This window comes from Phalacrocorax aristotelis, chromosome 11 (assembly GCF_949628215.1).
Source record: "Phalacrocorax aristotelis chromosome 11, bGulAri2.1, whole genome shotgun sequence".
NCBI lineage: Eukaryota > Metazoa > Chordata > Aves > Suliformes > Phalacrocoracidae > Phalacrocorax > Phalacrocorax aristotelis.
Genome location: NC_134286.1, coordinates 21925203 through 21950501, shown reverse-complemented (window position 1 = coordinate 21950501; position 25299 = coordinate 21925203). Strand labels below are relative to the sequence as shown.

The following is a 25299-nucleotide window of genomic DNA, read 5'->3' as shown; positions in this document are numbered from 1 at the left end:
GCTTAAGAGAACAAATATTATTTATTTAGGCCATTGTATTTTCACTTTTCCACTCCAAAAGCCAAGCCCAATGTATTTCAGCAAGGTTAAAATGCTATATATCACCTTTTCCTTCCCCAAAGTCCTTCTTTAGAAGGTGGAGCGTGCTCTGCACCTCTGCAGCACCCTTCGCATCGCCCGAAACTGCTTTGCTAAAGCAGGTAAGCGTTGTCATCTCCAGACAGGTGAGTGGAGGCACAAAGAAAAGGGGGCTCGCCCCAGGTCAGGCAACAGCAAACCTGTGCTGGAGTTGGAATAGGAACGCAGATATCCCGAGTGACAACGGCCCACCCTAGCTGCCAGCTACTGCTTTCATCTTCCAAGCACTGGCAGGTATGAAAATCTCCCCAAAAAAGCAGGTTTTTGGGGAAAAAAAGATGTCTAGTCTCATTCTTCACTCAAAACACTTCTTCATCACAAGAACTCCTTCCTTGAAAGCATTGTTCCCCAGCCACCTACCACCACCCTCACGGGCCCTGTTGGGTTAAGCTTCATCTCGGTTGTATGACCACCAGTCAAGGTTGACTGGACTTGATGGCACTTCTCCGAAGCAACAAAACCGGGATCAGAATCAGGTCCAGATTCTCTCCCTTCCTCTGTTGAGGATCCCCCCACATTAAAACGATCACTCTAAGGAGAGGGAGACCTTGCAACGGAGAGACGTGGCTGAGTCCCCGGGCACGGGCGGCGCAGGGTAACCCCCATCAATGCTCTCAATGGACAGAATTTCACCTCTCTGACCGTAAATTAAAGTCAGAATCTATTTTTTTTCCTCCTGGCAACCTGAATTCAACTTTTTCTCTCTCACAGAACAGGTACTAGTTTGAAACATTGTTTTAGTTGGCTTTTTTGTGGGTTTTTTGTTTGTTTGTTTGGGTTGGTTTGGGTTTTTTTAATCAACATTTGTCAACGTCTGATCTTCCCACAGTAGTCACTGCCCTGGGTTCCTTGGCCAAACTTCATTCATATTCAGATTTGCAGTGGAGTCCTCTTAATTAACGTGAAATCTTTACAACTGCCTTAGTAAGTGAAACCTTCACTGAACTTAAAGATGTGACACCAAAAGTAAGATAAGAATAACAAGCATCAGTAACTCAGTTCCTTTGCATATTTAGAGGAATACTTAACTAACCCTGAGAGTTTTACTTTGATGCAAATCCGTATTTCAAAGCTCTCAGAAGGCGAGTCGGTTTGCTGCAGTAAGACCCCTCTCTCCCGCCAGCACCCGCACCCTCCCCACCACCCCAGGCTCCCGCGGCAGTTGAGAAAAGCTCCAGCCGAATCATCGCTGACGTCTTGTAACAGGAGCGACTCGAAACGCCAAAGCACAGATCAGGCGTCGCTGGGATTTATTTCCATGCAGCTTGAAGATTAGCTTCTGAATGTGAAAGCTGCTCTGCATTTTCCAGTGATGGTCTACAACTTCATGCCTCCTTGGTAATATCTCCTGCCTATTAAATGTATCTTAATTAATATAAAGAATCAATAAATTAAGTTTTTAAAATATCTATTAATGAAAATATGAATGAAATATCTTACGCCTCAGGAAAACCAGAGGCTTCTCAGGAGACCGGGGAACCACCGCTGGCCCCACACATGGGCCAGCGTGGCTTCTGGGGAGGGGGCTGCTTGCTGCCTGAGCAAGCTCTGGGAGAAGGAAGAGCTGAGTTGAGTAAGGAGCTTCAGTAGATCGTGACCTGGTAAATATGTTTTGCACACCCTCGTGGTTTGCCAGGTGGGAGAGACATGTGCAAAGATCTTCCATTTCAGTTATCCACGGGCAGGTAGGGTTGGAGAACGGCGCATTTGGCTACGGCCATTTACAGATCCGAACCTGTTGCTCACTTCAAGGCTGTGGATGATGGGACCATCATCTTCAACGTACAGAAGGTTATAACCAACATTTCTGTATACTCTGATCTCCGCTGTCTTTCTGAAGTGCAGAGGTGATGCTCTGATAGAGGCTTATCCATGCACAGCCACCAGCAGATGCAAAGTAAAAGGGGAAAGGCCCCGCCATCGCGCCTCGCTTGCGACTATCTGTAGCTGAGGGGCTTCAGCATTCAGAGACTACATCCACAATTTATTCCATTAATTTCCCTAATTATTTTCAACCTAGTTGACACTGCTGGCCTCCACAGCACCTTGCGGTAAGGCGTGCGACAGCTCCTGTGCTGCATGAAATGGAACTGCTTTTGGTTGGCGTGAACCTGCTGCCCTCCAAAGGACGGGGCATGTTTCCTCACAGAAACACAGCCTCAGCCCTAGAAAGGACTTGGAGTATGATCATCATTTAAATATTAGTAATATTTATATTCACAGGAGAATCACGGCAACATTTCAAGTTATCCAAGTACATAAGCCAAATCAAGATACTACTGAACTTTTCCTCACTGTTCCACGTTTAACGCACAGGAGCCAGGTTGAAGGGTAAGAGCTGATCCAGTGTTGCTGCAAGAAGCTTCATCCCGCAAGTCAAGTCTTTGCGTTATCAATACGATAAGCTGAGACCTGCAGTTCCAAGCTCTGATGCACAAGCACTGTCGCTGCACGGCTTCGCTGACCTGATTTTTGCCTGGGTGTACTGGTTTATAGCAATTGGGTATAAAATGCCACAGGTGGCCTGCTTTCAACCGGTAACATAATCACAGTCATATTAAGTAATGGCTTGCAATGAATAAAACATAGGACAAAAGCAGAAACAAGAATTCTCCGATAATGTAAATTTATCCCTTCCAGCGCACAAAACCTCTCCAGAGAGAAAATAACAATGTGGACATAAAAAACTGGTAGGCTCACCAAGAAAGGTCCCAAGCATTTTAAAGAAGGCATCGTCCTATCACCGCTGGGATTTCCACGGAAGGAGGAAGGGGCACGGTCTCGTGCGTGGGTTGCACGCCTTTCTGCCTGCTTGCTTCCTGCTCCTTCGGTTTGCGGAGTCGGCGGATTGAGTGCAGTTTGCAAACGGGTCCATGAGGGAGGCTGCTACCTTTCCTGGCTTCTGACAGCTGCTCAACGGCCAACCCTCAAGGAGAGAGCAGGGCTTGTTTGGGCAACAGACCGAGAGGGCAAGCCATAGGCAAGCAGGCAGCCAAGGTAATGGAGGCAGAAAAAGAGAGTTTATAGGTGGGGGGACCCGTGGGACTTTCCATCTCCCATTGTCATCTTTTGGGATGTGTGCGCATCCGAAGGCTGGAGAAGACAATGAAGGTGACGAAATGCAAGAACAAAGGGGACGTGCCTGTGGACAACTATTTGCCTTGAGCGCGTTAACTCAGCAAGCAGAGCTTAGCTCTAGAAATAGAGCTGGAAAGAGCTCAGATGGGGGATCTTCACATACAGCCGGAGAGAAGTGCGAATGAGACAGACAATGTGAAGTTTGCAGAGACCTACTGAACGAGAGGACCTTTCGGGAGCGGTGTGACCATGAAAGGTCAGAGCCCAAGAGGGACAGGGAGAAACACCGGCGACTGTGAAAGAAAAGCTGACAAAGGGGCTTGATGTGATGCAGACCAAGAAGAAGCCAAAGACCGGGAGTAACAAAGAGGAGAGCAGCTGGGTCCCTGGGAAGAAAAACTAAACCAAGAGAGGTCTGGCATATAAAGGCGACAGGCAGAGAATATACCAGGTAGCAGGAGAGCACAACACACAGAGCCATCTGAGGACAGAAGAATAAAAGGGAACGAATATGGATTTCAGACGGCGTCAGGCCATTGAGGAGGTACACGGTTGGGGTCATGCTATTATGAAGAATTGACAAGAGGAAAATCAGTCACCAGCTTGAAGCTTGTGAACTTGACTGGAGCTGGAGAGGATGGAGGAAGAGGATGGCGGGTGGAAGATGACGGTGAAAGATGCAGAGTCAGATGAACTCCAGGTCTCCGGAGGAGGAGGGCAGGAGCACAGCTTGGCAGGCTGTGCTTCAAGGACGGTCACAGGTGGTTCAAGTCGTAGGGAAGAATTCAGAAGGACTTTTCTTGATTGCACCACGTACTTTAGGGCATTGGTGTGCTAAGATCACAGCTGGCATGACAGAGAAAGATACAGGCTATGAAAGGAGATCAAAGGGAAGAAGTTGCAGAAAGCAAGCAGTGGAACTCAAAAAGAATCCAACTAGTTTTAAGCACAAGATGGACAAATTAATGGACAGAAGGACAGGATGCAGGACTCGGTGACCTGGAGAAATCCCTTTCAGCCCTATGACTTCTGTCAGGTGAAAGACTGCAAGTACCTCAAAAAACCCCTCAGCATTACAGCCCAGAAAATTCTCCATTCCTCACATTCCCTGTCATTTTTCCGCCTGCTTGTGCTAACGGGGTTGTACCAAAGCTGTTAGTGACCAGGTTGTGTGCACAAGTCTGGAAGAATACAAACGCAGTGCCCAAAACAGACCCTCCACTCCACTGTTAACCTCCTATTGCCTTGTGAGTAACACCAGATTATTTCTTCTTCTATAAATTCAACAGGGTATGCAAAGCAACAGCAGCATGAGCCATGCTCCTTATGGGGAATGAAACTGAGGGGTGCCGGTTATTCACCTAGAACAGAGGAGGAAACACCCGAATTACAAAGCTAAAACATCTGGGCATGTTCCCACATTCATCTCCACTTATGTAAAAGATGGACCTTATGTTCACTTAAAACTGGTACTTTTTTGTACGGCTTGGATTTAAGCACGCTCCTATTAATGATTATTTTACAAAGGTGAAAGGGGAAATGCCACCAATTTATACAACCATGGGGGAAAAAGTGCATCTGCTCGATGCCTCTCCTCTACATAGAAAGCAACAATTTCCTTTGCTTCTTTCTCAGCCAGAAAATGTCTGTTCCCCCCCAGCACCGCACGCAGCTGTCCTGCATGGGTGTTCACAGGGCGTACAGGTAGAGATCCATCACCTTGCTGCTGTCAGAGGTGCCACGGGGCGAGGACGTGCCCTTTGGCCTCCCCAGCTGGAGAGCCCTGGTTCTCCAGGCGCCGGCCCAAGAGAAATTGTGCCAAGGGACCTGCTGGAGAGATTTCCTCCCCGTGAGAGGACTCTCCACAGTCTCTTCCCTGGGAAGCAGCAGTGATTTAGCTCACGGCATTTTCCAGCAGAAGCAGCAGTGGTTGCAGTGATGCCCTGGAAGCACTTACAGGGGAGAAAGCCGGCCAGCTAGCCCTGACCTCCACGTAATCCAGGGCTTGGCTGCTTATATATATATATTTTCTTAAAAAAAAAAAATATATCCACAGCCCGTTGAACATCATCTCGTTCATGTTTCCTGGGCACCAGCATTATACTTGTTGAAGCTTAACACACTCCTCCCAAGCAGAGGAGGGGAAAAAAGAAGATCTACCAGGTGAAAACGAGACTGACTGAAAGCCCACCTACACATATGGGAATTATATTAGATGGACTAGATTATGGGTTAGCGATAGCTGTTCCATAATTAAAGTTGCAAGAGTGTTTTGGCTTAAAGCTGAATAAATAAAAGGTCGCTAGCACCCAGACAAAACCCAACGTGCCAGTTCCTATTTACACACAGCTTTTACATACTGAGTGCTTTTATTTGTTGTAGATCATGAGGGTAGATGGAGAGGGAGTATCCAAAGTGAGGGAAAATCTTTTTATGGAGAAGTGGGGGAAGAAAGCAAAGAAGATGTGGCTTTTTTCCTGCAGAGTTGTGAATAAGCGCAGGTGTTCTATATATGCAGTTGTATCTTTCAAAAAAAGAGCTTTAGAGAAATTAATTACATGTCAGAGCCTCTGACAGGTCTTTTAAGAATTATGATACTTTTGAATGAAAACATTATATACTTAAAAAGAAATACCATGTAAATGTCTCTGAGAGATTTACATTCAGTGGAGTAATAGTAGAAAAGAATTCAGCTCTATCCACAGTACAAATGGATGCTGAACATGCCGTGCTCTTCCTAATGACGATGTCTCCTGCCCTTGTAGGACTTCGTTAACTCTCCTGCAGAAGCACAAAGCAGAGTTCAGGGGCATCTGCCAGGAATCAGCCGTAAACAGAAACGACGCTCTCCCGAGCAGCCCGACCTGCTTCTCTCGCCCCCCCAGGCTGCCCCCCTGAGCTCACAGCAAGGCCGTCCCATCACACGCCTCCTCCTGCGCTGAAGTGGGCAGCAAGACCTCTGCAGAGGAAAATATCCGAGCGGTTTCCTGTCTGGGGCTTTTGACTTTTTTCTTTCCTTTTAGTCCTGACAAAACCTGGACAGCGGATAGAGTTTCCCATGGAGAAAGTGTGGTGGGGCAGCGATCCCGCCACACAACAGGAGCTGGTGCAGTGATGCCAGGCTCGTTGCTCACTGACCCGAAGGATGCTATTTTCCTACCAGATTCTGAAATTCCCAAATCCCTTTCATTCCATGGACTCCACTTAATCCTTGGTCTTCAGTACAATTTGATAACTGGTGGGTGAAGCGATAAAAATGTTCACTTGCCAGTAACGGGGATGTATTTTACTACTAAGTCTCTAAAAAGAGGTTCTTTAGAAGTACCTCTCCAAGGAAACCTGTTTTCCCAAGAATTTACATTTTCACTTAGGCCAAGGTCCCCTGAATTTTGCCCAGCGCCGTGGCAAGAAAGAAATACAAAGAATACACGAGGTTTCCAGAACTGACAGGGTTGGAAAGGTGAAGTTCATAAGGAAAGGTACAGCATGAGACCATCCTCCCACTCTGCCCATCATAAAAGTGCTTCTCCGGTCCACGAAAGGGATGTTGCACTCAAGGGTTCTGGTTGCAAAGTTATTTTCCCAGGAAAATCTCATGAGGAAATCATACCTCCCAGCACTTCCCTGGGTTCTTCCTATCAAAGATGCCGAGCGCATGGGAGGAAAGGCCAAGTGAAGGAGAAACGGGAAACAAAGAAGGCCTTTGTGGGTCAATCCCAGTAGTGAGACATCTAAAACCCTTCAGGAAGGTAGGGTTTGATAGAGTCAACGTTAGCTGAGAATAGGTTTGGCAACCTAGGTAAAAATACAGATAAAAGCCTCCAATTAGGAATAAATCTGGGGGGAAGAAATGAAGTTGATAAAAAAAGAGCTTGCAGAGAAAATGGAGAACACAAAAACCATGAAAAGAAACAATTTAAGAACCAGTGTGTTCCCAGAAGGTGTAAGGGATGGATGGCTTGTTAATATTCATAGCAAGCCTCCACTTTTTCCTCAGCTGAAAGCAGATGCAACAATTATCGCAGAGCCCGAGCCCCAACTCCAGCAGACCCCGAGATATGATATTAAGAGGAGCCTATTTTAGAGCTGACTCTGAAATAAATGACAGTTTCTGACCTTACTCTGGGAGGACATAAGGTGCAAGTGTTTCAAGACCTGTCACAAACAACTTTAAGGAAAAAGGAAGGAAGTGAACAAAATTATAGCCTTCCTGACAAAGCACACGTAAAATACAGAAGGAGCTTTCTCTGTAAATGTATTTTCACACATCAAGAACAGCAGTATATCATAAAGGGAAAAGGCGGCAATTAAAATCCTTGAGAAGCTGAAACGCATGAGGGGATGTCTGAAATACGGCGTATTTCATAATAATACTGTACCGTATTAGGGAAAGGATAGCTGTTAAACCCAAAAGACAGAGTACCAAAATGCAAAAGGAAGAGAGTGAAGAATCATTGCACTACGGGGGTTCAAGGGACGGGTGCGAGATGGGGCAGTAACTGGGGAGACGGGGAACCCTGTGGGGAACGAAAATCCAAGTAGTGACACAGAGAACAGAGAGACCGAGAAAATGGGAGGAATAAAGGACGGTCTGAGTCCAAAAGCAAAGGACGGCGGCCTTGGATGAGCACAGCTCAACACCATGTCCCCAGAGACGGCAGTCAAGAACCTGTTAGGAAGCTGATTACACAGGTGAGGAAGCTAAACATCCCTCTTCATCAGATGCGGGACGAATTTACACTGTGGGGCTGGAGAACTATTCCCCTGGGAATAACAAGGGTGAGGAAATGCAGGAGCCCAAGTAGACTCATGAGGGTTCCAGCGAGTACACCTGATTTTAGGGTCAAGAAGCATAAAGAGGATTGCTGGCTACCAAGAGCAAGGGAGGACTATTAAGAAGAGTCACTGGGCTTCTTTTTGGTCATCCTCTCCCGTTTTATAAAAGGGGAAGGTAATTAAGCAATAATTAGTGTTACCAGCTGCATAGTTTTGAAAAGCACTGGCAAGCTGAGGGGTAGATTTTCACCTCCTGAAAATGAAAAAGAATACAAACTGTCTTTTAGCTATGATGGCCTAAAGTTAAAACATTTCTATAATTATTAAAAGAGATGAATAGCCTTATCCAAAGAAAGACGGTTTTACAATTTACAACAGACAGAGCTAGTATGAAGCCATTGGCACAAGCCTGTTAAAAAAATCAGTGATGGGAACTGTCACAGGTACAGCTGCCACCTTGCTCCCTAGGACAGGCTTGTAATTTTATGAGCTAAATACATCCTTTCTGTCTTAGCAGGCAGGCTGCTGGGCGAGGACTTCTGGTCCACCCTGACCAAAGGTCACCTCAGAAGAAAATTAACAGCAGCAGCTATCCAGCCAGGGTTAGCTCCTTCCTTTTTACAGCTTATTAGGATTACCGATATATTTAGAGAAGCAGAAGTTATCTTTGTCTGGGATGGGATGAGGGGAAGGCAAGAGAGGATTTCAGGGATTTCCTAAACTTAGCTCTTGAGTTAAGAGACGTCTTAATGTTCTTTTCTTGAGAACATCAAGACTGCAAAGAATGGAGGCAAAGGGGGTATTTGTTGGAAGAGCAAGACCTGAGTGTATCTGAAAGAGGAAGAACCTTGATCTCACTTCTCGGCGGCACAGGCATATATTGTAGGACTTGATATGCTCTACATAGCTCCATGAGGGTCATAAATCAGCTGCTCTCATTATTTTCTCGCAGACCTGCCTTCCGTAGATGGGAACTCAAAATATAACCAATACTCAGGAACAGCACATACCTACCCTACGCTGCCTCGCAGCACAAGGCACATACAAAGATTTCCAGGAGTATCTAAGAGCAAATCAATAAATTGCTACGGGAGGCTGCAAGGCCATGAAGAGAGTGAGTAGCTCATTAACAAGGCTTATTAACAAATCATAACAACACAAACCACCACCGTCAGCAATAAACCAAAAAGCAAAACAAGAGCCAAACCGGAGTAGCCCAGGATCGAGGCTCTTCCAACCCTGGGGTTCAAAAAGTGGCAGAAAGGACCCAAAACATCACCCAATACTGGAAATGAAGGTAAATTGAGTGTTGTACAAATCAGTAAAGCAAATAAACTTATTCTCTGAAACAAACTCTAGGCAAGCCAAACGGAAGCTAAAAAAGGATGTCAATCCTGTTTATAAGCGATCCCAAGGAAAACAGACATTTTGTTAGGGAGAGAAAACGCACACTTTTGGACAACTTTGAAAGAGATGCCCTCTCTCAGCTGTCTCTCTTAGCTTGTGTGAGAGGTAGAACCCTGCCTCAGCCAGAACCAGGAGAGAAAGTCCCTAAACAGCCCCCGAGGGAGGGGGAAGCAGATACCGCAACTTACCTGAAGACCGATAAGCGAGCAGATCCACGTGGGTTTAGAGCTGAATTTTAAGGGCTCCGAAATGTTTAAATGGCTCTGATTAATTAGATTATGCATGGAGGAGATACACCCTCCCACTGGAAGGGACCGAAGAGGGCTGTAGTAGGCATATAGGTGACAGATTGTACCGGCTTTCTGTCCCACAAACTCACTTCATCAATAGACGCTAATGCCGAGCGTTGGCCGGCGTGCTGGCAGGCGGCCATGTGGCGTCCGAGTCGGGTGTGCGACTCCAGATCGCTCAGGATTCGTTGTGGGCAGGCAAACTGCTGATAAAATTAAGAGGGCACTTAATGCACTACATGACAGTTACAAAAATAATGTTCAAAATACCATAGCAAAGTCTCGGGCTAAAGCGAATGGGAAAACGGCAGCAGAAGCGTTTTTCTTTAGAGATGAGTTGAGAATTTACATTTTTGCTTTGTCAAGAGGAGCTGACGTTGCTGTGCTAGCATGTGGGGATGCCTCGGTGGGGTTAATATTGGCAAGCAGGGTCCCCACTGCTGCCACCGCCCCGTGCTCTGCCTGCCGACCCGCCAGCTGTGACCCGCCAGCTGTTACGGGCAGAAGAAGGAAAGATGCCCAAAGACAGCCCGTAATGTTGCTTTTTGCCTTTCCTCCTTAAAAGCAACTGTATTGCAAACATGTAGTTTTAACCTCCAGATATAAAGTTAGGCTATATCAGAAATGGTAAGGGCCTGCATTTCCGAGAAAATTCGGCTGGAATGGTTAAAAACCCCAACTCTCATAAATCTGCAAAGGTTGAAAATTCAGTGTGATACTTGGGTATTAACCTTACAAAAACACAAGGACCTCTCCAAAGCTAATTATGTATCCGTCTAGTCTAAAATAACAAAAGCCATTAAAGAATAGTTCAGGACGGAGATTTCCTGATGGGCAGAATCGCTTCATTTCAATGAACTTATTACCAAAATTCTCTTTCTCCTGCAGTATTTACGGATAGGTCTACAAGACAGTATCTTAAAAGCTTAGCAAACTCTTCCGATGAATCTAATCACAAAATGTGAGAGACCAAGGTCGAGTGCATTAATATTACGGAAGCTTACTAAGAAAGGGGATGTTTCACAGTCCCTTGCACGCTGGGTATTATCAAATCACTCAGCTGAAAATGGTGTGTAAAATTTTGTTTAAAGGCACAGATTGATACGGAGCCAGAACAGCACGAGGAAACGGATTTCACAGAGGTGTGCTGAAGCAAAGACTCAGTCCTAAACTTTACGATAACCTCTTTTTTTTGACCTCTTAAGGTTCCCTATCAGAAATATTGTCTTCTCGTCCCTGTTAATCACCAGGTTTAAAAAAAGAAGAAAGAAAAGAGGAAATATTTTTCTGCACAAATTTGTAATATATTAGAGTTTGGACTAAAGAGGGCAATTAAGCTGGCTGGCGCTGGAGGGGGATATGAAAGCTCATCAGGATATTTGCAGTAACCCTAGCGGGGTAAACATTCCTCTTTTCTAATATCTTCAAATTAGAAATTTTACAGGAAAAAAGAAATCTTAGCAAAGCGTGTTTGTCTCTCATTAGCAATTAGTTGACACGGACTCAGGATAAAAAGTGTTAATCTCTAAAGTATACGTAATTTTCATAAAAGCACAGACAGGAAGACCAAACAACTGAGCGCTTCGCTTGGGCACAGGCAGAAATAACGCCAGAGCAACGGGAGGAAGGGCTCGTTCCTCCCGTATCTTCACTGCATTGACGATAAAATGCTAAAATGTGGGCCATCGTCGGCTTTGAGAAACTAAGGAAAGCAGATTGCTAGAAAAGAGGCAAAGGTGAGAGACCCCCAAAAAGGGGTGACATTCCTCATGGATGTGGAAGAGAAAAATCCCTTAGCCATTAAATCCAAGTTCCTAGCCAGATCCTTTGAATATTGATGAGCAACTTGAAGTTTTATAAGGATTTTTTCCTTTTTATATACATATAAATGGCTATATTGATAGCAGATGGGCTCTTCCATATGATTTCCTTTTTAAACTTTCAACTTCATGCAATTCCTGCATGTTCCTTGAGCTGGGAAAGGAAAGCCTGTGTTTTTAGCTCTGGCGTACAAAGCTGGGGTTACTTCTGTTCATTTGCTTTTGCTTTCAGAACCTTTAATTACGCAACCGGGTGGCAGCTCTGAAACGCATCATCATCATCATCATCATTTTTTCCCAGAGACCACCTGGGTATATTGAGTCTGCCGGGCGAGGCCTATCTAAAAGTGACTTACACTTACAGAAACTATACAGCACCGACCGACCTAGGCATACTTTCATAACAGAGTGAGTAGTTTCCTATAGCTGACACAGCTGGACCACCGATTTGTACAGGTGAAATAGCTCCACGGTCTCATCCCGCGATGTGCACCTGAAGGAGCAAATACTTCTGACTCAAAAGGGAATAAGGGTAGGCAGGAAAAGCAAATTATCAAAACACTTATCACACTGAGAAAAGAATTTATTAGGCCCGATAAGGAGCCTGAATTGATGACAATTACAAGATACTATCTATTTTTAGCTAATAATTCAGAAAAAGGATGAATTATTTGAGGAATAATATGTGATCATTTATTTAAAGACATTATAATGTATATGCTGGAGGAAGCAGAGTTAAGGTTGTACGAAGACTTTAACTCTTACGTCTCCAGACGGTTATTTATACCTTACCATTCAAATGCAGAGATTTAACAGCACTATATTTAGTTTTAAAGTACAGCAGCTGGTTTACTTTATAGGCCTCCCGCATTTATAAAACAGCGAGCCATTTTACAAGGCCATTTTATACGCATTCTACTTTTTCCTCTACTTTCTTATTCGCATTTAATAAATCTGCCAACGTTCGCCATTGAGAACCGGTTCACTTACTAAAAATTCCCAAACAACGCCATCCACAACCCTGCATGCCTTAGCAGTTCACGTGATTAAAAGGAAAGCGTCCATGAAATATAAAGCTACGTCTCTTAATTTTCGCTTGGAAAGATTTTGGCTTCCGCCAGACACCGAAGGCAGTTTCTGAAGGCAAAATCCCGCATTAAGAGAGAGGGCAGCTCCTGAGACATTGGTCCAAATTTCCATCTGTATCCAGGTAACAATCTGGAATGTTGATATTTAAGAGGAAAAATATCTGGACAGCTGCCCCAGCTCCCTGGGAAGCAATGTTTAGTTAAAATCTTGGATATCACTGAAAGAAGATGTGGAGATGTCACGCTGCGGCTGAAGCATTTTTTCAAGTGCTGAATTATTCACCCGTGAATCTCAGATGTGAAATCCAAATGCTCCGGTACTGCCCTGGCTTTAGACAATGTCTAATTCCTTTCTGTGCCACTGCAGGGTCTCTTCATCAGCTTTCTTTCATCTATAATCACAGCCAGGTCATGGATTATTAGTCATATTCACCGCAGAATTCAAACCCCGCTACACCAATCAGCCAGCCGGGGACGCCCGAAACGCTCCCCCCGCATTAACGACCGCGCGCTCACCGCCACGCCGGAGGGCCCGAACGCTCCCGGCGCTGGTTCACGGCGGCGCAAAGAGGTACCACAGCAGGCATTTGCCCAAGAGAAGGGTGCCGAAGCGCCGAGCTGGGGAGAGGCCACCAGAATAACCTGCTGCTGCCGGGCCACGCACGGGCCGCTGGCCCCAGCCATGCTCCGCAGGTCCTGCAACCATCTCCCCTCCCCGGCTCCATCACCTTCCTTTTTGCTCAACTTTTTTTAAACTAGGAGGAAGTCAATATGTTTCCCCGTTCTTTCTCCATGCAAACATATTGGGAAGAACAAAAAAAATTCGTAAACAAAGGCATTTATCAGCTTTTGCTGGAGGTGTTACTCTGCGTATTGAGCTGCATGGCTGCAGTTGTTTCATTAGGAGGACCTTGGTTGTGTCTGCAACGTTAACGAGTCTTGGAGAACAGAGGGAAAAAAATACTACGGGCAATGCTGCAGCAAAGATAAATAGGTAAACATCCCATGCCTGACATTAGTTAATACATCACAGCTTTATTCACTTAGGGCAACCGTGAAATCAATTCTTCAGTAAAAATACAGAATTTGTATCCAAATCTGTGCTCACAATATGAGTGAGGCAAGGAACGACGTAACGGGGAGGGAAATTTTGTCTTTGCTCTACGTTTTAAGTCTGCTGGTTTGTCTTTGCCTAATGCAAAGCCCTGCTAAGTACTTTGTTTTCCACAAAACATGATTTTTGTAACTTCCCCTCAAAACTAAACGATTTGACTTTCTTTAAACTTCCTCAGAAGTCAGCAGCAATGTGTTCCCAGCCTCTCAAGGACACTTTTTATTGTCGTTTCCAAAGCATCCTGGCTAAATAGGTGGCAACGATGGAAACCACAGGAGCTACTAAAAATAATTCTAAAAACGCTTCTCTTTGGTAAAGCTCAAAACAAAAAAATCATTTTAAACTAGTCAAAATCTCATCGTATTGCCGGATAAAATTCTTAGCCTCACACCATAAAGAATGAGACCATGATAAAGTCAAAACCAAACTGAAAGCAGCCTACTAAATGCAAACCAAACGAAGAATTCATGGTTTCATACCAATTTCCCTGGAAAACCAAGACCAGATCACGGATAACTCATCATCTGCGATAAAAATGAATCTGTTGGAATTTCCTGCAGGTCCTGACACAGCAAGTACTTGCTGGAAACTGGGCTTGCTCTTCAAAGACGGGGACGCAGTCATGATTGCGGTCACGACGTGCAATCCAATAAGGCAAGTGGTGCCCAGTGACCGAGCGCTGCGGCCCTCCAGCAGTATGCATGCCGGGGCCACTGACAACTTCACCTTGAATAAAACGGGCTCGGAGGGAGGAATCCAGCTCTTAAGCCAACGCTGCGAGCGCGAGGGTATCTGCTATCGCTGCAGAGGCGCCGGCAGCCCCTACAAACGCGGTATTTTGCAGAAGCGACCCGCACTCTGTACCTCGAGGCTTTCCTCTTGGGTGCGCTTTGCTCGTGTCCCCGCCGTCACCCACCCATGCTGCCCTGGCCCTCCAACCCATGCAAAGATTTACGGGAGGACCACCCTCGTGGGATTGCCTGGCTAGAAGGCTGGCCAAGGGGCAGCACATCTCTATTTTCAAGAGAAGGATGCAAGTGATGGATGGGCACCCAGTGCTACGCGAACCAAGTTCTCCATTCACCTGACAAAACGATGGCTGGCATTCATTACAGACCCTTGCAAACAGCAACGAAAGGAGAAATACAAAGGGAAAAGGAGCCTACGGCCTCTGGCTTGGCAGGAGAAATATCATCGGGGAGGAACGGTGTCGTCAAGGAGGCTGCACAGCGCCATGGGCACCCTGCGGTGCTCAGAGCTCGGGCAGTCGCTGCCAGCGCTACTGGCCTGATCTGGACAAAATCCGGCTGCTTCCACCCCTTGAAGTAACTGTTAGTAGAAGTCCAGGGTGCACATTCAATATCTAAAGGAGGAACAATTAGCTTCTCTTCTAAACCTTAGAGGCAGCTTGGATAAAAGGAGGTGGGGAGGACGTGACCTCCACGTCCCGTAGAAGCGCAAGGAGACACGGCCAGCGACAGGGTCACGAGGGGCAGGAGAGCTCCCAAAGCCGCCCTTTAACTCTGCTTTCCCACCAGGTGAGCTTTTGCAAGGTCTTTTGGTTGAAATCCACCCAGAATCGAGGTTCTTCATGGGATTTAAACAAAATTCATCCAACATCTTATTGCCTTTTAGGCTTAACAATCTTATTCTCCGATCTGCTATTACAAGGCGCACAAGGCAGGGGTGCGGGGACCCCGCACTTCGTACAGGCCCTGTACAAACACATCGAATCCCATTTCAGACCTTCCAAACTAGTGCTTTTTGGGCAGCAGCCGTTAATTACACAGGGGCTTTCGTCTATTTTGAGCTCAAATCGATTGGCAGTTTTGAAGAATGCGCTGCAAATGGCTCTGCTAATCACAGCAACCCCAGCCATGTAACTATATTAAAATAACAACATCAGTGCTGAGACATAAAACCGGGATCAGCCAGAAAATGCTGAGCTGAGGTTTCCTGCTCTGGATCCTTCATCTTGCCCGCTTGTATCAGGATGCTGTAAGCCTCTCTATTTTTCCCCCCTCTGCAGCGATCTGGTTCCAGATTCCAGACCATTGCCTGCACCAATTCAACAATAATAGCGCTTAGTATTTCAATGACGCTTTATGTTTCCTAAGCACTGGGAAGCATTTTCAGAAAAGGCAATGTTTTTGTGGCAGCGGCGCTCGAGCGGTGGGTATTGACTTTCCCAGGCTGCAGGCATCTGCCCGATGGCACCCGCCTGCCGGCACACATCGCTCACCACTGCAGAGCTGCAGCCCTGTATTTCTAAAATGCAGGTGTCAACCGTACCTGGAAAAGGCCACTCATACAGCTGAAAAATAATATTTCCCTCCAAGGAAACACTGACAGATGGAGAGTAAGGAGAAGATTTAAAATTTCTCTTATGCCAAGTTGCCTCTGAATCCTTTTTCTGGAGACAGGGAGAGACGGGGCAGCTGGCAATCTGCTCTGAGCACGTGGATGCCTGCGCCTGCCCTCAAGCCCTGTGCAGCTCTGCCTTCTCCCCAGTACCCAGCTCTGAACCAGAAGATCCTGGGAACCGCTCGAGCAGGTCCAGCAGAGAGCTACCGAGATGATCGGGGGCTGCAGCATCTCCCTCGTGAGGAAAGGCTGAGAGACCTGGGTCTGTTCAGCCTGGAGAAGAGAAGGCTGAGGGGGGATCTTATCAATACCTACAAATATCTGCAGGGCGGGTGTCAGGGGGATGGGGCCGGGCTCTTTTCAGTGGTGCCCAACGCCAGGCCAAGGGGCAACGGGCACAAGCTGGAACATGGGAAGTTCCCCCTGAACATGAGGACAAACCCCTTCCCTGTGCGGGTGCCAGAGCAGGGGCACAGGCTGCCCAGAGAGGCTGTGGGGTCCCTTCCCTGGAGACATTCACCCCCCGCCTGGACGCGGCCCTGTGCCCCTGCTCTGGGGGTGCCTGCTCCAGCAGGGGTGGGACGGGATGAGCTCCAGAGGTGCCTCCCAACCCCCGCCAGTCTGGGATTCTGTGTGATCCTTAGGGAGCATCGTGTTCTCCTCTGTTTTCTAACGGCCTGTGAGGAAAGACCGGGTTTCCATCCCCTGCGGTGAAGACAGCCGGCTCCCTCCCTTCTGCACGGGCAGGGTGAGTTCCCAGCATCTCCCGCCAGGGTCTGGAGAACTTGGGGCACCAACTCCCAGGTAAGAAGAGCTCTTCTGTCGTGGAGACGCAATGACACTACGAAGCATCCTTGGGAAAGCGCGTTGCGTGTGTGTGTTATTTTCCAGCTCATCAGTTAAGATTAAAAATAAAAATAAAAAAATATTTCACCTGGATAAAGCAAACATTGTCCTTCAGAATCCAAGCAGGGACACACACCCATACTGGTCCCAGCCACCACCATGGGTCAACCAGGCCGTGGTCATTCGGGTTCAGTGCACGGTGCTCTCCGAGCTCAGGCGAAGGGGCAGGACCCCGCCGAGGAAGGGGACGTGCTGCATCCCGGCTCTCTGCATGGGGCAGGCGTCAGCAAGCGCGGGGGAAACGGCTCTTCGGTCAGTGTGAATTAAAAACCTTCAGGCGGAAGAATGTGCCTCCCATATGCTGATGGGTGTCCCAATTACTGACTGTCCTAAGCAACAGATAAAAAAGGGAAGGGGAACAATACCCTTGCTGCTGGCTGACAAACACAAAGGTCGATATGGAAGGATAAATCACCCAGTTCTCCCCTTCCATGCATTTCACTTACACCGATGAAATATCCTCTACAATGGATTAAATCAAAGTCCGTCACCAAGTTCAAGAACACGTTTAATGCAGATCTATTCATTTCAAGGAGGGACTGTACAATGGATAGCTTTCCCCTTCAAAAATTATTCAAAATTGCATGCTTCCTTTTCATTCTTCCGCATCTTAACATTTAAAAAAGAAATACAGCATATTTGTAACGGGAGAAACATGTTGTACAAATCACAGCCTGCTGTAAAAAGTATATTTCACAAAGACTTTCCGTGGTACAGGGACAAGGACCACTTGTTGATAAATTACTTTCACTCGAAGAATGGAAAGACATATTTGTGTGCACCATAAGTGGTGCTATTGTTGAGCAATTTGATGGAAGTCCAGTAAAACGCATTGTGCGGGTTTTATTTAACCTCATTTAAATCAAATTAACGGATAGGGATGGTGTCTAGGGACAAAGCGGATTCATAGATACACCCAAGCGTATCTTTTGAGTTACGGAATATCTAGACCAAATAATTCACTAAGGCTGCCCTTATCCCTTTAGGACTTACCTATAATAATAAGGACCTGAGCAGCTCCATGGTGCAGCTTCCTTTCTACGTGCATTTTTATATCACACGAGGAATGGGCAGGAAGGGATGCAGCGCAAAGCACCACCGTTTCAGATAGCTCCGCGGTGCCGCTAAGATCTTAGGCAAGACCAGAAACCTGCAACGAGAGCAGCCTCCGTTCGGAGCTCAAGACCACGCACGTATTTGTTGGTGGAAAGAGGTTTGCTACCACTGCAAGAGCTGCAGGTAGACACGTGCGCATAAAAACAGAAATAAAAACAAAATCCCCGCTACTAGAAAGCCAATGTGGAAACGGAGCTAAAAGCCAAGATTCCTTCAAACCACACAGCAAGCTTTTCAAATCAAAGTCATGGGTATAAAGTGTTTTGGGTAAATGCTGGCTGGCAGAAGAGCCTGGGTTTTGTAGTCGGACTCTTCCTGCAGCTCAGGCGAAACGAGCCCCAGGAATCTGTGCCAGGAAAATGCCGCATCCATCCAAAAATGAGAAGGTTTATTTTGAAGATTTTAAACTCCTGGAAATTAGCGCAGAGCTCCAGATCGCAACGATAAGAGGCCGCCTAAAAACGACCTGGGATTTCATTAGGGCTAATAACTGCGGAAAAAAAATGCTCCCAAACGTGCACTACAAATTCGGTCCGCAGAAGTCCTTTCAAAGGTATCTCGGTTAAAGCAAATGATGTACGGGCATTTGATTTGCAGCAAATAAGCGATTCTGCCCCCGGCAGCAGGTGCTGGTGGGGATGGAGGCTGCAAGGAGGCGGGGGGCAGGCTGAGCCTCTGCCGGGGGTGGGATGGGAACCAACTGAAACCTTTGCCATGGCCCAGGACCTCTGGTGAGCTCTACCTGCACAGCTGCCTACGGCACCAAAGCAGAAACTGATTGAATCTCCTCTTTGCTGAGCAAAATGCAGTTGCAACACGGAATCTTGGTGAACTCCAGCATGGAGGAAAACCACGGCGGGGACGAGAGGGGAAGGTGAGTGGGCAGAGGCGCTGGGCGCCCGGTCTTGTGCTGCCACAGCACCACGCGGTCAAATCCAAGTTGCTGCTGCTGCAGGCTTCCTGCTGATGAAATGGAGATGTTTTCCTGACTGAAGAATGGGAGCGGATCTCCCTCGTGGTCTAGAGAACACCAGCAAAAGCCGGCACTGTGAAAAAGACAGCCTACATCTTAGCAGGAAAGATGAGAGTGACGACCTACTGAAGAAACTTAAGAGCAATGCATAAATTAAGTCTTAAACTACTCCTCTAGCTGTGTTCATGGCTCTTGTTTAAGGAAAAGACATTAACGCAACGTCTTAAAGTCACTTAGAGGATTCCTGTCCATTACCATGGAGAGGTGACGCCGTGAATGATGCAGCAGGCAGAGCCTGGTTTTTCACCCTGGATCTTAAAAATGGGGATTGGCATGTCGAAGTATATCTAAAGCACAGGGGACAGGCCGCTTTCACAGCAGGACAAGGCCTGCAGCAATTTAAAGTGATGGCTTTTGGCTTGCCACGTTGGAGAGGTTAATGGAGAAGGTATTGGACGGCATGTCTCTCAGCCTGTTTGTTAAACCGACATGATATCCCGGTGCATGCTAAAAATCTCTGAGCAGGAACTGATAAATGGGCTGCGGTAAGCTTAGGGCTGCAAAGCTGAAACTAGACCCCAAGAAACGTGAGTTGATTCAAAAAGAGCCAATTTACCCTGGGTACGGCAAGGTGGAAGCTGTCACCACCTAAATGAGGACAGAAGCTGTCAGGACCGGCCAGCCCCTCGCGCACTCCTGGATGCAGTTTTGAAGGGTTTGGGTTGCCTTATAAAAGGTTTATTTGCAAGTTTGTCGGTATTTCAAAACACTGGGTGGGAAAACAGAGCTCTTTCGGTGGCAAGCAGAGTGGGACATAGCACCCCGAGAGCTACAGCCGAGCTCACCCCTGGTTTAAAATGCTTTTACGGGATGGATGACAGTTTTAGGGCTTCTGCTTGGGTTCGCCCCCACCTAAAAAACACAAAGGTCTTGACAGAGGAGTGGCTTATCACAGCGAAAACTAAGCGCTGTAGAAAAGAAGCAATTAAACCACTCACAGTGATTAAGTCCATAAAACATTTTCACTGCTATTTGTCTGGGAATAACTTGCGAGAAATGACAGACCTCACTTATGTGTAATAGGTTTAGGAAGCTGTAGAGATCCCACGGGACGAGATGCCAGGCGCCCAGGCATCCTGCAGTGCTACGATTTTGCAGTCAAACGCAGCCCAGTGCCCAGCAGAGTTTGCACCGACGCCTCGGCTGCAAAGCTGAACCGGGAGGCAAACCCCGTTCGACGGGAAAGAGCAAAGTGCTTGCGCGCAGGAGAACAACGGTGCCCAGAAAAAGAGGTCTGAAACAATGGAAAATTGCGCTAGAAAATAGATACAGCTCAGATCACCACGCATGTAGTTACAGGGCTTTTTTTGCCAAGTATTGCAGCCAAAAAAGCCAAGCCCAAAGAAGTGAGGAAGTAACCGAGAAACCACAGCTCAGGGCAAAGATCTCCAAGGTTCACATTGACTGAAAACATCTTTAAAATCTGAGAATATTAAACATTTCCTGGTCTTCTTCTCTAATAGAGAGGTTTGCATCGAGGAAATAAGCTATGACAACAAGTCTGCTCTCTCACCCGAAGCGACCCACAGAACTGGGAGCGGAAGGCACTGGGGTAAGGGCGGTGGTGCAGAGGACGCTTGCGAGCCCCAGCGCTCAATCTACATCTCTACGTAGGCAACGACGACAAGCTGACCCCCAACTGCCCGGACAACAGCAGCGCAGACCAGGGCTGGGAGGGACGTGGATTTTTTTCAGCATCCCCTTCAGCAAAAAAGGCTCCCAGTCGTGATTTTGGTGACACATCCACCTTTCGCCTCTGCGCTGATGCGCCAGGTCGGGCCGGTTTCCCACAGGAACCCGCCGTGCTCCGTCAGCCCACGGACAAGTGGGAAATTTCCATGCACAAACCCGAGCCCCAGTAAGATTTATTTACGCGGGGGTGAGTAGTCTGGTTACGTGTCTCAGTCTGCCAGGTGACAAATGCCCTTGGCTCCCATTTACTTCAAGTTGTGCCGAGAGCCTTTCAGAAATTAAACCTCTTTATTCCAAGGTAAATGACGCATGTTTTGCTGTACAATCTCTTTCCCTATTATCCACCGTGCCCATTACTGAATGCAGGTGTCACAGATGGTGCAACTCCATCGTACTGAAGGGCTTTCGTCCTCCTTTCTTTGAGCGAGTAATATTTTCTCTCAATAGCAACCAGATCTCTGGTTGAATTGGCTCAGTCGTGTCAGGTCACTGCTGTAACTCCCCTGCCTACCAGCACAGATTTCTCGTCTAGCTTACTGTTGCTTTTCCTGGCATTGATTTGCTAATATTTCATTAATATATCCCTGATATGTGTTCTTTGTATAGCTTGGGAAAAAAAATGACATCGTTACTCTCGCTCTTTAGATCCGATTGTGGGAGGGAGGTGAAGTGCCACTGAATTTATGCTAAGATTTAAAAGGATGCTATCAATTTGAGACTCACAAAGTACTTCAATTTTTTTTCACCTCAGTTAACAATCTAGCAGCACTGTAGAAGAGAAGGATTTAAAATGATCTAAATTTAGTGCTTCCAGCTCACCCAATGTGATCGGCTCTGACTGTCTGGTGTTTTTCCCAATGCTCCAGCTCCTGGAGTCAAGCGATGACATGACAGTCTCACCTAAAACAAAAGTACGAGCCTGGCCCATCCAAATGCAAAGAAATACTTGGAAATACGAACCAAGCATGACCTAGAGGCTTAAAAAACATCGTGCACGTAAAATAAATAAATAATCACATGATTTAAGCCAGTCTTACAATTTCTGAGCATGTAAGGATTAGCCACGTTCCTTATCTTTCACCATTTATCCAGTCTGTTCAGATTTTACCCCGAGCTCATCCTTATGCATTCACAGTTGCTGCAGCTCCTGTTCTGGTTCACCTACGTGATGTCACCGTTGCACTAAATAAAGTAGATTTGCTTGGAAACGCAAATCTGCAAGACGTTGTATTATTTCCCCCTTTTTGCAGAGGTTCAAACTAAACCAAAAAAAAAAAAAGGTTTGGGATGGCAAATGAAATTGGACTGGAAATAGCAAGCAAATAATAGTTGCGTTTGGTAGCACTTCGCTGTGCAAAGGCCCCTTTTACATGCACGAGCATTTTCTCACACGACAAGCTAAAGAAAAACTAAAGGAGTACAGGAGATTTTTTGGAAATCACATATTCTTGAAAAACCTCACACGTAGATGCGTATCAGCCATAAAAATATTCCACAGCAAGTTAAAATCTTTCAAAAATGCAGCTCTAAAATGTCTCAATGGACGAAAACGATTTTTGGGTTTCAATTTTTTTTTTTTTAAATTGCATCTGGGCTGACAGCTTGAACACTGAGTTGCAGCCTGCGAGACAGAAATACCAACTCAATCTTAACAGTAGTGCTGCTACCAGTTGCTATAATGATCTTAATCAAAGAGCATTGTGATAAAAAAAGGACTCTGGTTTGACTGCCTTTGGCATATCCTAGATATCGTGGTGTCCAGATTTTACACGATGCAGTCGGAGAATTGAACTTCCCTCTATGGCCAATCGCTCCCTAATCCCTTCTTTAGTAAAAGGGCACGCGTGCGGCACTCCCAGTGTTCTCCAAACTCCAGGTTACCCCTCTACACCCTGAATTCACAGGGAAGCCAAGGGGAGAAGCGCTGCCTCTTGCCCTCCCTGCAGCAGAGCCGCTGCCTGCTGTTAGGAGGAGAGACGGCGCTGGGCGAAACCAGATGTTAAACTGCCATTAACGTGCGCTGGCGTCGTGTTTTTCAAAGCCAGGGTGCTGCTGCCGGGTGACGGAGTGGGATTTCCACGCCGCGCGACACCAAACACGAGCGCGTGCTTGGAGGCAGACGCGTACACGCAGCCGAGCCCCGGCGGCTGCACCATCATCGTAGCATCCAAGCGAAAAGCCAGCGCGAAGGCTAAAGCCGAGGAACTTGGCTAAAAGGTATTTGAGGAACCGAAGCAACAACTTTTCCAAGTTGCTGATGGTATTTCACGATATTGTCTGGGCTTAAAAGCCGCCCGTTGCTGGATCCCTGCTGTCACCCTCCCCGCTGCCGCGTGTGGTACCCACGGACCCCCGGGTGGGATCCGGCCCTGCGATGCTCGGAGCCGCACTGGCACAAATTATCCCCGCTGTGAAAATTTTACGGTCTAATTTGTGGCAAAATGCAACAGGTGCTACAACACAGGCGGGGGAATGTGAGGAGGAGGAGAGTAACACCAACGGGAACAAGTGCCTAGATAGACAAGACATGCACAGGGAGATGATCTATTTAAATACTATGCCAGTTAAAAGTTAAGCAAACAAGTCGGGTGAAACAACCAATGCACTCCTACCTCCCACCAACTGGGAGATACCACGGCAGAAATAGGTCGTGCAAGTTCAGATAACGAAAGCATGTAATGAAACACTAGTTACGCCCCACACAGCCCCACGCGGCTGCGTATCTGCTAGGTACAGGCAGCTGTAGCAGGCAGGCTGCGTCTGTGGGCACGCTAGTAACCGCGCTGGGAGGCTTTCCCTCCGTCAGGCAGGCTGCAGAGGAAGAGGTCTGTCTGTAACCGGCAAGGCACGTCTCGTGGGGGTCACGCATGTGCCAGCGCTGCAACGCAAAACATTTGAAAAGCATCGTGTGCCTGGGACGCATCTGCCTGCGTGATACCTTACGACCTCCTGGGACGCCGCGCTGCCAGGCGAAAGCAGAAGGAGAAGGGTTTTGAAGGCAGCAAGAAAGCCAAGAGTCTGGTATCCCCGACCGAGAAGCCAGAGAGAGAAGCTGCAGTCCACGTTCCCTCCTGGGCAGAGGGCGCTTTGTCCTGAAAAAGACTTGAACGATGATGCTAATAATAACAACCTCGAAAAGCCCGAATGTATTATGGGGGGGGGCGGGAAGAACTGAAAAACAAAGAGTTAGCATCTGTCACAAGCCCTCGCTTGCCAAGATGCAGCACCCAAAGTGCTTCTTAGAGTCCGGATTGGCAATTCTGGGCAAGCCCAGCCGGAGCGGCGCGGGTACGTGATCCCCACGCGTGTCACCAGCCTGGCCGCCGTGCCTGCGTCCCAAACACGGCGGCACCTCCTCCGCCACAGGGCACCCTGCGCCTTCCCCTCGCGGCGGCAGGGGTGGGTCTCCAAAACGCTGGGAGGGCAGACGGCGATGAGTACGACGGATGGCACGGCTGAGGGATGCGCTCTGCCTGTTAGCAAGGCACGCCTCAACTCAAGGCCGCTTGGCCTGCTTTTATAAAACTCCTTTTCACTGGGAAGAGCCAATGCACTGTGAAGGTGTTCCAGCCCCACAAGGGCGTTTCTAGTGCCCTGCCGGAGAATCCGCTACGGAAAGCAGGAGAAATGACAGAAGTTCAGCTCACTTCGTGGTATCTCTCAATCACAGTTTAATCACAGATTAGTTACTGTGGTTTAGATGAGAACAACAGTTCTGTAGCTCCTGTGCAGAGGCATTTCATGGGCAGCCAACAGAGAGGGCTGAGCGATCACAGTTACGCCTGTAACTCTGCGTTAGCTTTCCTCCCTAACTTCATTAAGCCACAAACTCTCCATCATTTCCTAATTTGAAAACCAGACTACTACTGTCTTTAAAGTTGATGCTTATTTCACTGTGTTTACCAAGGATGCCAATATATACGGTGGCATTCCTTCCGTGTGTTGTTACTAAAACAACTAAAGATCACTGGCTGCAGTATTACTGGAAACATAACAATATCCTTTTCATTTCACTCCAGGAAAGTGTCTTTGCTAGACAGAAACATTCTTACCCTTACACCGTGCCTATTTATTGGGGAAGGCAAAGCAGAAATAGAAATAAGAATAAATGTTCAAAGGGAAAGGTGCAACTTCAGGTTTCAGAAAAGCATTGTTTTACGTAGCTATGATCAAAATAGCTGTTTTGTTTGAAATTCCCTCCTCTGCACTTAAGTTGCAGCAAACCCACAGCGCTGCGTGAAGTCGTGAGTGGGAAGGACATCGCTGGAAAAGTAACAAAGCTTGGAAGTGGAACCGGTGGATATTCATTGCCCATGTCCAGCCAAGCGCCAGCGGTAATCAGTCCCCATCAGCAGCGAAGAGAGAATCGCCTTTTAAAATCCCTTTGATTTAAATAATGCGACGCTGTTACAGCTATGCCGAGTGTCGATGGGAAGAGCTGACAAAATACCCCCTTTTCCCCCATTTTTTCCTCCCA

The 25299-nt window shown here is 47.1% G+C and overlaps 1 protein-coding gene across 2 annotated transcripts in view; it reads right to left on the bottom strand.

The window, feature by feature from the left end:
- The window catches only part of NEXMIF (neurite extension and migration factor), a 175051-nt gene that overhangs the window by 16421 nt on the left and 133331 nt on the right, over positions 1-25299 (bottom strand). The gene's annotated exons all lie outside the window — the stretch shown is intronic.